The sequence below is a fragment of the Macrobrachium rosenbergii genome, chromosome 40 (genome assembly GCF_040412425.1).
Source record: "Macrobrachium rosenbergii isolate ZJJX-2024 chromosome 40, ASM4041242v1, whole genome shotgun sequence".
Classification (NCBI taxonomy): Eukaryota; Metazoa; Arthropoda; class Malacostraca; order Decapoda; family Palaemonidae; genus Macrobrachium; species Macrobrachium rosenbergii.
In genome coordinates this window covers 32,036,584-32,048,935 of record NC_089780.1, presented here as the reverse complement: position 1 = coordinate 32,048,935, position 12,352 = coordinate 32,036,584, and the positions used below count along the sequence as shown (strand labels likewise).

Genomic DNA, 12,352 nt, shown 5'->3' with positions numbered 1-12,352 from the left:
TCTCACTCTCTTTCGCCAGAGCAGTGAGGAATGCCGTTTTCGAGTAACATCCTTAAGAGATGCAGAGTGGAGAGGCTCAAAAGGACTAAACATCAAAAACTTGAGCATTACGTCCAAGTTCCAAGCAGGGGAAATCAGCTGAGGAACCTTGGACGTCTTGAAAGAGCTCAATAAGATCGTGGAGGTCCTTATTGTCAGACAAATCTAATCCTCTGTGTCTGAATACAATGAAAGCATGCTCCGATAACACTTGATAGTCGGAACTGCTATATCGAGTTTTTCTCTTAAGTAAAGGAGAAAATCCGCAACCTGGCTCACAGTGATAGAGGAAGAGGAAAAGCCCTTCTTTCTACACCAACCTTTGAAGGTTGCTCACTTTGCTAGATATATCCTTTAGATGAAGAACTTCTGGCTCTAGCGATGGCCCGTGCCACCTGGCCAGAAAAACCCCTTCGCTCTGACCAAGTTTCGATAGTCTGAAAGCAGTCAGGTTCAGAGCGGGAGGTTTTCATGATATCTCTCGTGAAGTGGGTTTGTATGAGCAGGTCTGCTCTCATAGGAAGGGTCCTCGGAACGTCTACCAACCAGAAGAGAAACTCCGAGAACCAGTGGTTCGAAGGCCAAAAACGTGGGGATGAGAGTCATCCTCGTCCCTTGTGAGGAATGAACTTGCGTATGACTTCTCCCAGAATTTAGAACGGGGAAAAGGCGTAAACATCTATTCCCGTCCAATCCCAGGGAAGAGCATCTATCGCAACTGCCCCAGGGTCGAGTACAGATGAGCTTTATAGAGGAGCCTCGCTGTTCTTGAGGTCGTGAAAAGATCCACAAGATGGCGACCCCAAAATTTCCAAAAATCTTGGCAAACCTCCTGATGAAGGGTCCATTCCTTCGGCAGGAGTTGATGGCGCCAACAGAGCAGGTCTGCTCGAACATTTTCGACCCCTGCAACAAAACTTGTGAGAATCGAAATCTCTCGAGCATGGCCCAAAAAAGAGCATAGGCTCAAAGAATAATCTCTCTTGCAAGGCTGAACAGGGAACAAGTAGTATTGTCCGAGTTTGCTAGAACTACACGATTGCAAACTTGGACCTCGAAGAATTGGAGAGCTAAAAGATAGCCGCCAAATCTTTGATGTTGATGTGCCAGGACACCTGTTCCTCTCTCCAGGTTCCTAACACTTCCTCTCCCTCTAGTGTTGCCCCCCAACCTGTTCTGACCCGTCGGAAAAACAACACTAGGTTGGGGTTCAGAAGCTTGAGGGAGATCCCTTTCTGCAATTCCGTTGGATCGAGCCACCACCACAGATTCTCTTTATATAAGGAAGAATTCTCAATTCCTCTTTCAAGTCTTCCTTGCTTTGCCAGTTCTCCAACAAAAAGAACTGAAGAGGCCTGAGATGCAGACTCCCAGAAAACAAACTTCTCCAGCGAGGAAATGGTCCCCAGCAGACTCATTCCATTCCTTCACCTAGCATGTTTCCTTTTCCAAGAAGGCCGAAACTTTTTCGTACATAGAAGTTGCCGTTCTTGCGACGGAGACGCTATAAAAGCCGCTGAATACATCTGAATTCCCAGACACAATGGACAGTGAGGGGATCAGCTGCGACTTCTCCACAGACCAGAAGTCCCAGGGACTTCACGAGTTGCAGAGTCAACTGAAGGTCCTCCAGATACCTTCGCCGACGTTTTCGAATCAACCAGTCGTCCAAGTAGAGTGAGATCCTGACGTGCGACAGGTGCAACTGCATCGCAACGTTTTTCATCGTGTAAACACCCTCGAGCAAAATGTGACGCCAACAGCATCTGGTGTTCCCAGGCGGTCAACCATCCAAGTACTGACCAGAGCGTTGCTTAACTTCGCTGATCGGACGAGAAGCGGTGTTTTCAACGTGGTATGGCGTTGTGCAGAGTCCAAAGCAGAGAGCCCTGAACTGGTAACGTCTAGTCCCCAAGACAACCTGAGATACTTCATCGAACGTGGATGAATTGGGGCGTGAAGATAAGTATCTTGGAGATCCAAAGATACCATCCAATCCCCGGGATGAAGGGCTCCTAGTATTGACTGCGAGGTCTCCATCTTGAACTTTTCCTTCGGACCAAGTTGTTCGACCTGTTGACGTCCAAGACGGGTCTCCAGCCTACTGAAAGTTTTGGGACTAGAAACAATCTGTAGTAAAATCCCGGGAACACCGAGTCCAAGATCTGTTCCACTGCTCTCTTCTCGAACATCTGTTCGAGCAGGTCAAAACAATTTTCTGTTTGACAGGAAGGCAGTTGGGGAAACAAAAAACAAAAGAGGAGGAGACAGGAAGGGAATCAAGTAACCTCTCTCTAACAGTAGGAGGGACCAAACGTCTGCCCCTCACTCTTTCCAGGCTTGTGCAAAATGAAGCCTGGTTGCTACTGGAGTCTGGAGATGAAAGGAGTCACTTGCTACCTCTCTTGGAAGTGACATTCCTTCGGGAAAAAACTCTCTCTCGTGAGGTGCGGGTCTCGTGTTGCTTCCCATGGAAGCCCCCTTTGTTAAGGCAAACATTTAGCTTTCGTTTACTTTTTGTATCTGAGATCAGGTGCAATCGTTATGAAGGAGATGCAGTTTGAATGTCGATAACTTTAGTTTTGAGAAAACCTCCGATATTTTTGCTTCTCTGTGTATTTATTTGCTTGCTGTTACACAGTTTGATGTTTTATGACATAATGAAAAAGAGAAAAAATAGACCTGCAAAAAGTAATATAAGTTCTTCGCTAAATGAAGCTAAATGCCAGTGTCAAAACACTGGACAGCTCCCCAGGTTGGGCCAGCGTGACAGCCTTAGTCAAGCTCTGAGCTGCTACTGACTGACTGCCACTGACTGCCAATGCGTCATTCCTGTCTTTAAGCTGATGGTACTATGTCCACAGGGTTGCCATAGATCGCATTAGATATTATTTCATAGCTAAAAAAATTACCACCGATATACTGACAATATCATTACATTATATGAAAAATGTAATTTTGACTATGATAGGTTACTGTTTTGTTTATAACTCCTAACTGTGGCGAACTTTTAAATAAAACTTTCTGAGAAGATAGTCAGGATATGTATGATGCCATATATAAAATATCCCAGAAAATTTGATTTCCGATTTTTTCGTCAAACGCTCCCCTTAAGACAAAGACAACTGCGAAGGTGGAGAGAGAGGAGCCGAAGGTTGAAAAGTCTCAGGAAACAGATCCTTAAGAAAAAAGCCAGAGTCTGATAATCAGAGGAAGAAGAAGACGAAAGAAGTTTCTCTTCATACAAAGGCTGTGACGAAAGAGGATGTTCTTCCGCAGCTGGCGGGTCTTGAGTGAGTGGTGAAAGTAGTTCCGATTCGCCGATCGTGTAAGGGAACTCCAGAGTCTGAACAGAAGAAGAGCTGTCAACTAGAGTCGTAATAGTAAACATAAAAAATGTGGGGGGTTCTTCTTCACGATTAGCGTGTCATCCTTGCGCGAAGGAGCCATGCTAATCTTCTCTGTATCGTTCCAATTTAGTATATGTACTGCCGAAGCAAGTACTGGCTAAATTAAGAAGGACATCAGATGTTGAAGCGGGTAGTTGTGCGACATGATAAACAACTGGAGCGGCGTCAACACAAGACTTGAAGCTATAGGAGAAGCGAGAAGAGGCGAGCGGGCGTCATGGCGTGACGCGCGAGAGGCTCCGTGGCAAGTACTAGAAGAGAGTCACAGCGTGGCGCGAGCGGCGTCATGGCTAGCGCGCGCCGAGCGTCAAGGTGAGGCGCGCGTGAAGCGTGAAGCGCCACGAAGAGCAAGAGGCGCGCTCCTGGCGCGAGACAAGAGAAAAGGCCAACACCTCAAATCGGGGAAGACGAATAGGAAGCCACTAAACACTCTCTCTAGACGACAGACAGAAGCCCCAAAACATCTAGCAGACGAGGGAAGACGAAGCAGGAGACGAAGGTGAAAGTCTGTACCTCTTAACAGGCAGATTCGAATCTTGAAAGGTTCATGAGAGCATCCAGCTGTTGTTGCAAACCCAACAAAATCTTACGCAGCGTTGGAGAAGCCACTCTCTCGGGAGAAGGGCTGAACCTGAGAGAAGGAAAGGGGCGAGAGACGTATACTTCCTTCCACAGGGAAGAAGCTCTAGCCCTTGCCTTAGCGCGACAGGGGTCGAAGCAGCGTGATCATTCGAAAAACACTTTATTCTCTTCTGCAGAGGAATATCCACGCAACTTTCGGGGAAGAGTACAAACGTCTAGAGGAAGAGGACGTGAAGCGTCCTCTCCTCTAAGCTTCTCTTAAGAGGGCGAGAGTCCAACCGAGAGCTCCAACCCCGAGGCAAGGGGAGGGCGTGTCGGAGGACGAGAAGCAATCCTTCAGGATGCGTGCCTGAGCACGATCCCTGGCAGCCTGGGTAGCGTCATCAGGACCTGCCGAAGGGACGCCAGATCGGTGGGAAGCCCCGTAACCCTCATGCGGCTTTCGACATGCCCCCTCCCTGGTCCTGGGAGTTCGACAGAGGTCCAGGCCTAGAGGCATTATAGGGCCGATCTGACGCCCCCTCCACAACACTAGGGGCACTAGCACTAACACTATGCGTTTGAATTGCATTCACTTTAGTTTCAAGAGCACGCATTGACTCCAACACGAGAGCCAGGAATTACCTTCTGCAGCAACAAACTACAGGGTTAGTACTAAAATTTACTACAGGGTTACTAGTAGGAGAAAACCCTGACTGTCCATCTAAGGATGCACTCTAGGAGGAAGATTTCCTCAGCCTATCACGCTCCAATTTAAGCATATAGGCTTCATATTTCTTCCACTCACCCTCAGACAATCCCTCACATTCATTACCGATTATCATAGAGCATTGAACACCCCTACATATCATACATAAAGTGTGAGGAACTATCAAAGTCTTCGATAGCCTCACCTTACATTCACCCAAGCTACAGACTCGATAGCTAGAGGTAAGACATCTTAATTATAAGAAAAGTCAAAAGCAAAATCAAAACGGTCCACAAAAGAGCGTATGCCAAGTCACAGATCCAGTCGAATACCAAAAACAACCAAAATACTTAAGTGACAACAAATTTCGAAATCCAAATGGCGGAGGAACTGACAACAGGTGTTGACAGTCCGGCGACAGAGAAAATCTGAATAGAAAATGGGAATGGTTCCTGATACCCGCCTCCCAGCGGCGGGAATGGGTACTAACCACCTGACCGGCCACTGCGTGTGCCGCGAAATTTGAAATTCTGTCGGACCTTCGGAGAATACAGCTATATATATATCTGGCAGGTAAGTCTCATGAACAAAATTCAGTTAATTTCAAATTGCCATCTCTAGCCCTGCTGTTAATATTGGCAAAATAGAATTATACAGTGACTAAAATTTCATTTGTCAAGTTATAATGACCTTTCAAAAATGGAAGTCAACTTTTTAAAACAAATTTCGAAAAAACATTTGTTCTTACATTCTAAGTAATATTCAATCATACCTTCATTTTGACAAATAAAAGTCTCTATACAATAAACAATGGTGAACAGTAAAAAAGATTTCTTATGAAAGACTGACCAATGAGCAAAGACAGAGAAAATTTCAGAAATTGGCAAAAACGTCATTTGTAGTAATTTTTGCACTGTTCTATATCACTGTTACCAAAAAAGTTTTAATTAAGAAAATGTCTGCAATTGGGCAAATTTTCTGTGGTGAAAAATCTCAAATACAACCCATGGTCACACCTAGCTTTTATCAGTTTGAAATATTTTCATATAAATCGATAACTGCCAAAATTTCAACCTTCAGTCAACTGTATTCGTTTCTTCTTTCAAAAATGGTAAAAAACGCAATTGTAAGCTAAAACTCTTACATTCTAGTAATATTCAATCATTTACCTTCATTTTGCAACCAACTGGAAGTCTCTGCACAATATTTCGATTTTGTGAATTTTTGAAAAAATTTTAACAGTGTCATGGTTTTGGTAGAGGTTCATTGTCAAGATTCCTGAAATTCTTCAGTCACGTTGAGTAATGTTTGCACCGTTTATATTAGTCGTTACATAAAGTTTCTTATATGGAAATTGTGCAATTTCATGTAGAATACAACAGAAAATTAACTCATGGTTGTAGCTTTTTCAGTTTGGAAATATTTTCATATAAATCACGATAACTGCCAAAATTTCAACCGGATCAACTTTGGACTTCCAAGCTTCTCAAAGGGTCAAAAAGCAATTATAAGCTAAAACTCTTACTTTCTAGTAATATTCAATCATGTACCTTCATTTTGCAACAAACTGAAGTTTCTCAAACAATATTTCGATTTATGGTGCAATTTCTGAAAAAAACTTTTTCACTTTTCTGACTGAACTAAGATTAACAGGCCAGTTGATCTCTGAAATTCTTTGAACACGTTGTCAAGTAATGTTTGCATCGTTTTACATTAGTCGTTACATAAACTTTTAATATGAAAATGTGCGCAATTTCATGTAGAATACAACAGAAAATAGTTCATGGTTGTAGCTTTTATCAGTTTTGAAATATTTTCACATAAATGAACGATAACCCAAAATTTCAACCTTTGTCAAAGCTAAACTTTCGACGTGGAAACAAAACAATTAAAACCTGAGCTAAAACTCTTACATTTAGTAATATTCAATGGGTTTACCTTCATTTTGCAATAAATTGGAAGTCGAGCACAAGTTTCGATTTATGGTGAATTTTAAAAAAAACATTTTTTTCCTTCACCGAGGTCACCCCTCGGTGGTGAACATCTCAAAGTTTGAGGCTGGTCATGTCAGGTGGTAATATTTGCACTGTTTAAAGTCGTTACATAAAAGTTTTATATAAAAGAAATTGCAATTTCACCTACCAATCTTGAAAATAACTCAGAGGTTGTAGTTTTATCAGTTTTGATAATATTTTATATAAATCACGATATTAGGCAAAAAGGACCTTTGGTCAGACTTCAACGTAACTTCCTCCTGAAAATGGTCAAAAACTGCAATTTGCTCAAGAAAAGCTGAGCTAACTGTCAGTCTAGTAATATTCAATCTTAGCCATTTTTCAACAAACGGGAAGTCTCTAACACAATATTTTGATTTATGGTGAATTTTTAAAAACATTTTTTGCCAATCTCAAAAAACAATTCATGCATCATTTGTGATAATATTTTCTCTGTGTTGCCTTTAATCGTTTTACCAATTTGTCATATACCAAAACCAAATGCAATACAAAGAAAAACAAAACAAGCGTTAGCTTTCCTTAAATTCAGAAGTTGCTCACAGAGCATTTGTATAAAATTATATATGAAAAATTTTTTTTAGGAGGAAGCTTCATATATTTCCAACAAATTTAACATTGATAATGATATTTTTCATTTCTGATGGTTACATACTAAACTTCATATTTTGGTGATGACAAAAAATTGCCAAAAATGAAGTCTTAGTCAAAAAACTAAAGGGTGCTGTGATTTGGAAAGTCACTTTTTTCTGTGGGCTTAATCTGAAATCTTCATCCCAACACCGTCTCCTTCAGATGATGCTGTAGTCGAAAGGGCCGGATAGTTTAAAGGTTAATCAGCTCAGTGGTCTGGTTAAACTAAGGTAGAATCTTAACTTTTTAGAAGTCCCGCAACAGTACTCCCGAAGGGAATCTCTTCCCCTGCTTCTTCTGGTGTTTGACCCATTCGGATGGATCAAAGGCTATCCATGAATGAATTCTTCACTCGGGGAGAGCTTGTGGTGCAACAGGAATGAGGACTCCTGGACTGCCCAGCCCTTTCCTTACTCTCCTGAACTGGGCTTGGCAGAGATTTCTCTGACCAGATCAGGATCAGATATTCCCGGAAAAGCACAAGTTTGAGAGCTGAAAATGAAGCCTGCAGGCCCTCCTGAACTTGGGAACAGGGACCAAACCGCCACCATCTGTGCGCTTCCCCACAAAACACAAAACCTTCAATGCTGAAATTGGTTTCCCTAACCCGATGGTTTCAGGCCAACAGCAGACCCAAGCTCTCCTCAGGCCAAACCTTGGAAGACATAAAAGGGCATCAGGGGAAGACAGCATCCTTCCTCTCCTTTGACATGGAGGTCTGTCTGGTTCAGAAAGTAGAGTCTGTTCTTCTGGGAAGGAAGGCCAAGAACACATCTTTGAAATGGTGCAAGATGGGAAATCTGAAGAAGGCCTCCAGCTCCATGATGACTGTCCGTCCACCATCACCAGACATCAACCAGACAGGATGGTGGACAAGGACTGTAACCTCAGGGCAGCTAAGTAGGCTGCAACCAAAGGCAGCCCAGGAGATGGACCGACCACCAGGAGAAACTAAGCAGGACAATCATGACTTCCTTTGTGGAGCTTAATTAAAGGTGCAGAATTGCTAGAGCAACATTTCAGAAGAGTCAGTCAGGGATTCACCAGCAGCGACCAAGGACCGCCATCAGGGGTCCAGGACACCAGAGAGTGCCACACCTTGAAGGCCTGACATGAAGGCCAGCTTTGACAACAATCGCTCAATGATTGGCGCAGATTTGGGAGACTGATTCTGCGTGGAACTATGCCATTCAACCAAGTCTGTCCAAAATCCTTGGCAAAATGATGAGCACTGGGGACTCTGGGCAAGATGCAGGATATCCATTAACTACTGCTGTCTTCCCTGATGGATGCTACTGTCAACCTGAAAGTAAAAGCAAAGATGATTAGTAGAAACAACCCTCTTCCCTACAAGAGGAATATCCCCTATGCAGCAAACCCCTTAGATCCAGGAAGTCGCAGACTGTCAGTACTCAGTTTCCCTTGTCGGTGAGAACCTCCGTCAAGACCGTCCAGGAGTTCAAAGGAAAATGATCTTACTGCACAGGATGAACCAGAAAATCTTGGAAGTCACTTACAGGCAGAGAGTTAAACCTGACATGAAAGGAGGCCAAAGGCCAACCAAAGCTCCTTGTTTGGGGACCCAGCAACTGTGCTGGACCTCAACCTCCCCCAACTGACAACACTATAAGCCATTTTTAAACAACACATCAGTAGGAAAAAGCATTCATGCCCTTGTGCAGAAGGAGGAAAGAGAAGATGGGTCAATGGTGAGGTCATAAAGATCCCAACTTGGATCCAAGCGGGAAGGCTGGAATGCTTTCAGTTTCTGCTCCTGGAGGCAACGCCTGCTGAAGAGAAGCACTACCAGGGATGCCCCTCTAAAACACCCTCGGCTTCAAAGGAGAGACACAGCAGACACAGAGGCGATGGGTTGCTTATCACAAAAGCCTGATGAACAAGTATTAAAAAATCAAACATCACACAATATCCAAAAATGCAGGAAGATCCTACTGGGAAGGATAATAAGAGTGAAGAATGGGTCCATTCATCAGGAGACCTGCAGCACCAGTGGTCTGCATTGAAATCTGTCAGGAAACAAACTGGAATGTTTACATCCGGGCCTGATTCAGGGCCAGAGGTTTGCCTAACCACTTTGTTCAAGGTTTTAATGGCTGTGTCCCACCCCAGACTGGCAAAGTAATTCGAATGACAAAGCTCTGAGGTTTGAATAGCCTTTTGGAAACTCAACCTTGGTTTCCAGTTGTCTCAAAAAAAAGCTTCCTGGATAAGTACAAAAGAAAATGTCATGGCTCCAAAATCAAGCAGTGGGACTGGATTATTTTTCCAGGAGCTCGTCCTTCAAAGCTTTAAAATCTGTAAAAATATTTGGATTAACCTAAAATGTTGAAGATGACTTTGAAATGATAATTACAGTTTATCATTTCAACAGATTAATCTTTAATAGGACTAGGGGTTATAGGGATGTGGCTGGTATTTTTAGGCATACTTTGGTGTTTGACCTTTCATGGATCTGGGAAGTTCAAGCTTTTAGAGGAGGTTGCAGTATTCCCGAGGTGGATGTGTCACAGCCATCCATCACTGCAAATAGAAAATTTTTAAACTTAAATTGTATTTTCCTAACTATACAAACCTGAGGTCCTTTGCATTAGGACTGGATTACTTTCAGAAGCAGAAAAAAGATGGAAACGTACCTGTTAAACTCTTGGGATAGTTCTAACATGAGTAACTAAAGGTGGATACCTACCCATCCGGAGTAAACATTCCAGTTTGCCTGGTGGTCACTGTTCAGATTGAGGGGTGGCATGGAGGTGGGCATTAATGTGTAAGGACCTTGGGTTTGTATAGTTAAGAAAAATACAAAACTTCTTTAAAAATTGTTGTTTATGACACAATATAAAAACCCACGGTCCTAAACATTAGGAAGACTCACTGGTTGGAAAGGAAATCTGAGGAAGTTGAGTCTCCTGAACTGACTGGAGTTCACCCTGACACAGGGATGGTTACTCCTGGTGAAGGCAGGAGGGGAGCCTTTAATTTGATTGGAGTGTAGGAACTGTCAAGATCAAATCAGATACTGGATGTGCCCATTGAGTGCAGAAAGGCACTCATGGAGTTCCATCAGGCTGAAACAGAATCTAGTCAGAAGGCAGTATTTCTGAGATAGGGTTCCACTTCATTGCCAGTCTCTTCCTCCCTTGACAGAGGAAGCCTTAGAAGAATTGCTCCTCTTTGATTCTAGAAGAAGCTAAAATAGAACTGGAAAACCTATTAACCACCTGTAGTCTTACCAACATCAGTGCCAGTTCAGCAGCTGAGCCAAATAACCTTCACTCATATAAAAGATGGTTGGGGACAATACAGGAGGAGGAATTGGCCATAATCAGTATCCTTCTCACTTCCAGAACTTGTTGAGAAAGATCCACAGAGCCAAGACAAAAAAGGTTCCAAGGGCCTGTGGGGTTGAATATGATTAACACAGAAGGCAAGATTTTGTCAAATCAGTACAAACGTCTTGCCTAGTTCAGACTGACAGAAACTATAATGTAAAAGATGATCCAAGCCAGTGCACTTTGTCAGCTCTCGGTGCCATGTCAAAGTCACAATTGTAAATGAAAACACAGAACAAAAACACAATTTTTGAAACAGTAGAAGCAGGAGGAAGATGTGGGACACTTCTTCCCAGAGGTTATTGTATAAAAATCACAATTTAACAAAAAGTAAATTGTATTTTTCCTAACTATACAAACCCGAGGTCCTTTACATTAGGGGATTACTTTCAGGCGTAGGCTGGAAACGGCCGTTGAACTTCAAACAAGGTGGTTAGGCAGTTAACTACTGTCCGGATGTAAACATTCCAATTTGCCTTTCGGCCCAGGTATCAGATTGAGGGGTGGCATGAGGTGGGCATAAAGTGTAAAGGACCTCAGGTTTGTATAGTTAGGAAAAATACAATTTACTTTTAAAAATTGTTATTTGTTCCGACACAATATACAAACCCTCGGTCCTTTACATTAGGAGACTCACTGATTGGAGGGAGGAATCTGATAAAGTCTCTCTGAACTGACTGGAGTTCACCACCTTGTCTTCCCTTCCTGGTCGTGAGAGTGAGGAAAGGAAAAACTGCCTCTGACAAAAGATTGGGTTGTAAGAAACGAGGGATCAGTTGTCAGACTTCTGGGTCCCCTTTGCATGAAAGAGGAAACGTCAGTTCATGCAAAGTAGGCTAGGAAGAAGAATTTGACGTCGGATGACAATAAGGCAAATACAAGCATTGGGTTTGTCTTATAGTCATGGTCTCCTTCCCCCCCCTTGCAAGAGGGAAGGGTGGGGTTGCTTCTATTAACCTGAACGGAAATAGAACGGGAGCTCCCGTTATGTGCTTACCTGCCTCGATCGCCAGATCCAGCTTGTAACGGCACGTCCGCTCCCTGCCCGTGGGAAGAGAGCCAGGATGGGGAGAAAGAAGAGAGGCCAGTCACTCAACATTCATTCTCCCAATCACAACCGTACAATCATAGGCGAGATGCAACCTGTCCTGTTAGAGGAGCTGGATAAGCTACACAACTTGTTGAGCAGCCACCACAGGACCCAAGGAAAAAGTGTCCAAGGACTTGTGTGCAACATCGGAGGTAGGAGGTAGAAGGAGGTGAAGGTAGTCTGTTGGGACCACACACCTGCCTTCAGCACCTGTGAAACCGACATATTCTTCCGGAATGCGAGGGACGGACCAATGCTGCGGACCTCGTGAGCTCTCGGACGAAGCGTACCGGTGTCATCTTCTCCTGCAGCAGAGTACGCTCTCCTTATCGTCTCACGAAGCCAAAAGAGATGGTGTTCTTGGACACTTCTTTCTTGGTCGAGCCAGTGCTAACAAAGAGTCGTCGACACTCAGGCCGGACATCGAGTTCTCTTCAGATAGCGCCGCAGCACTCTAACAGGACACAGTAGCATCTCGTCTGGTTCATTACCACAAAGTCCTCTAGGAGGGGATCGTGAAGGACTCGAAACCGTGCGTCAGGGACCGA

The 12,352-nt window shown here is 43.6% G+C and overlaps 1 non-coding gene across 1 annotated transcript; it reads right to left on the bottom strand.

The window, feature by feature from the left end:
- Positions 1-3,433: 3,433 nt before the first annotated feature.
- LOC136826397 (U6 spliceosomal RNA) lies at positions 3,434-3,543 on the bottom strand. The gene has a single exon (XR_010849600.1). It is a non-coding gene; the product is annotated as a U6 spliceosomal RNA (small nuclear RNA).
- Positions 3,544-12,352: the final 8,809 nt, after the last annotated feature.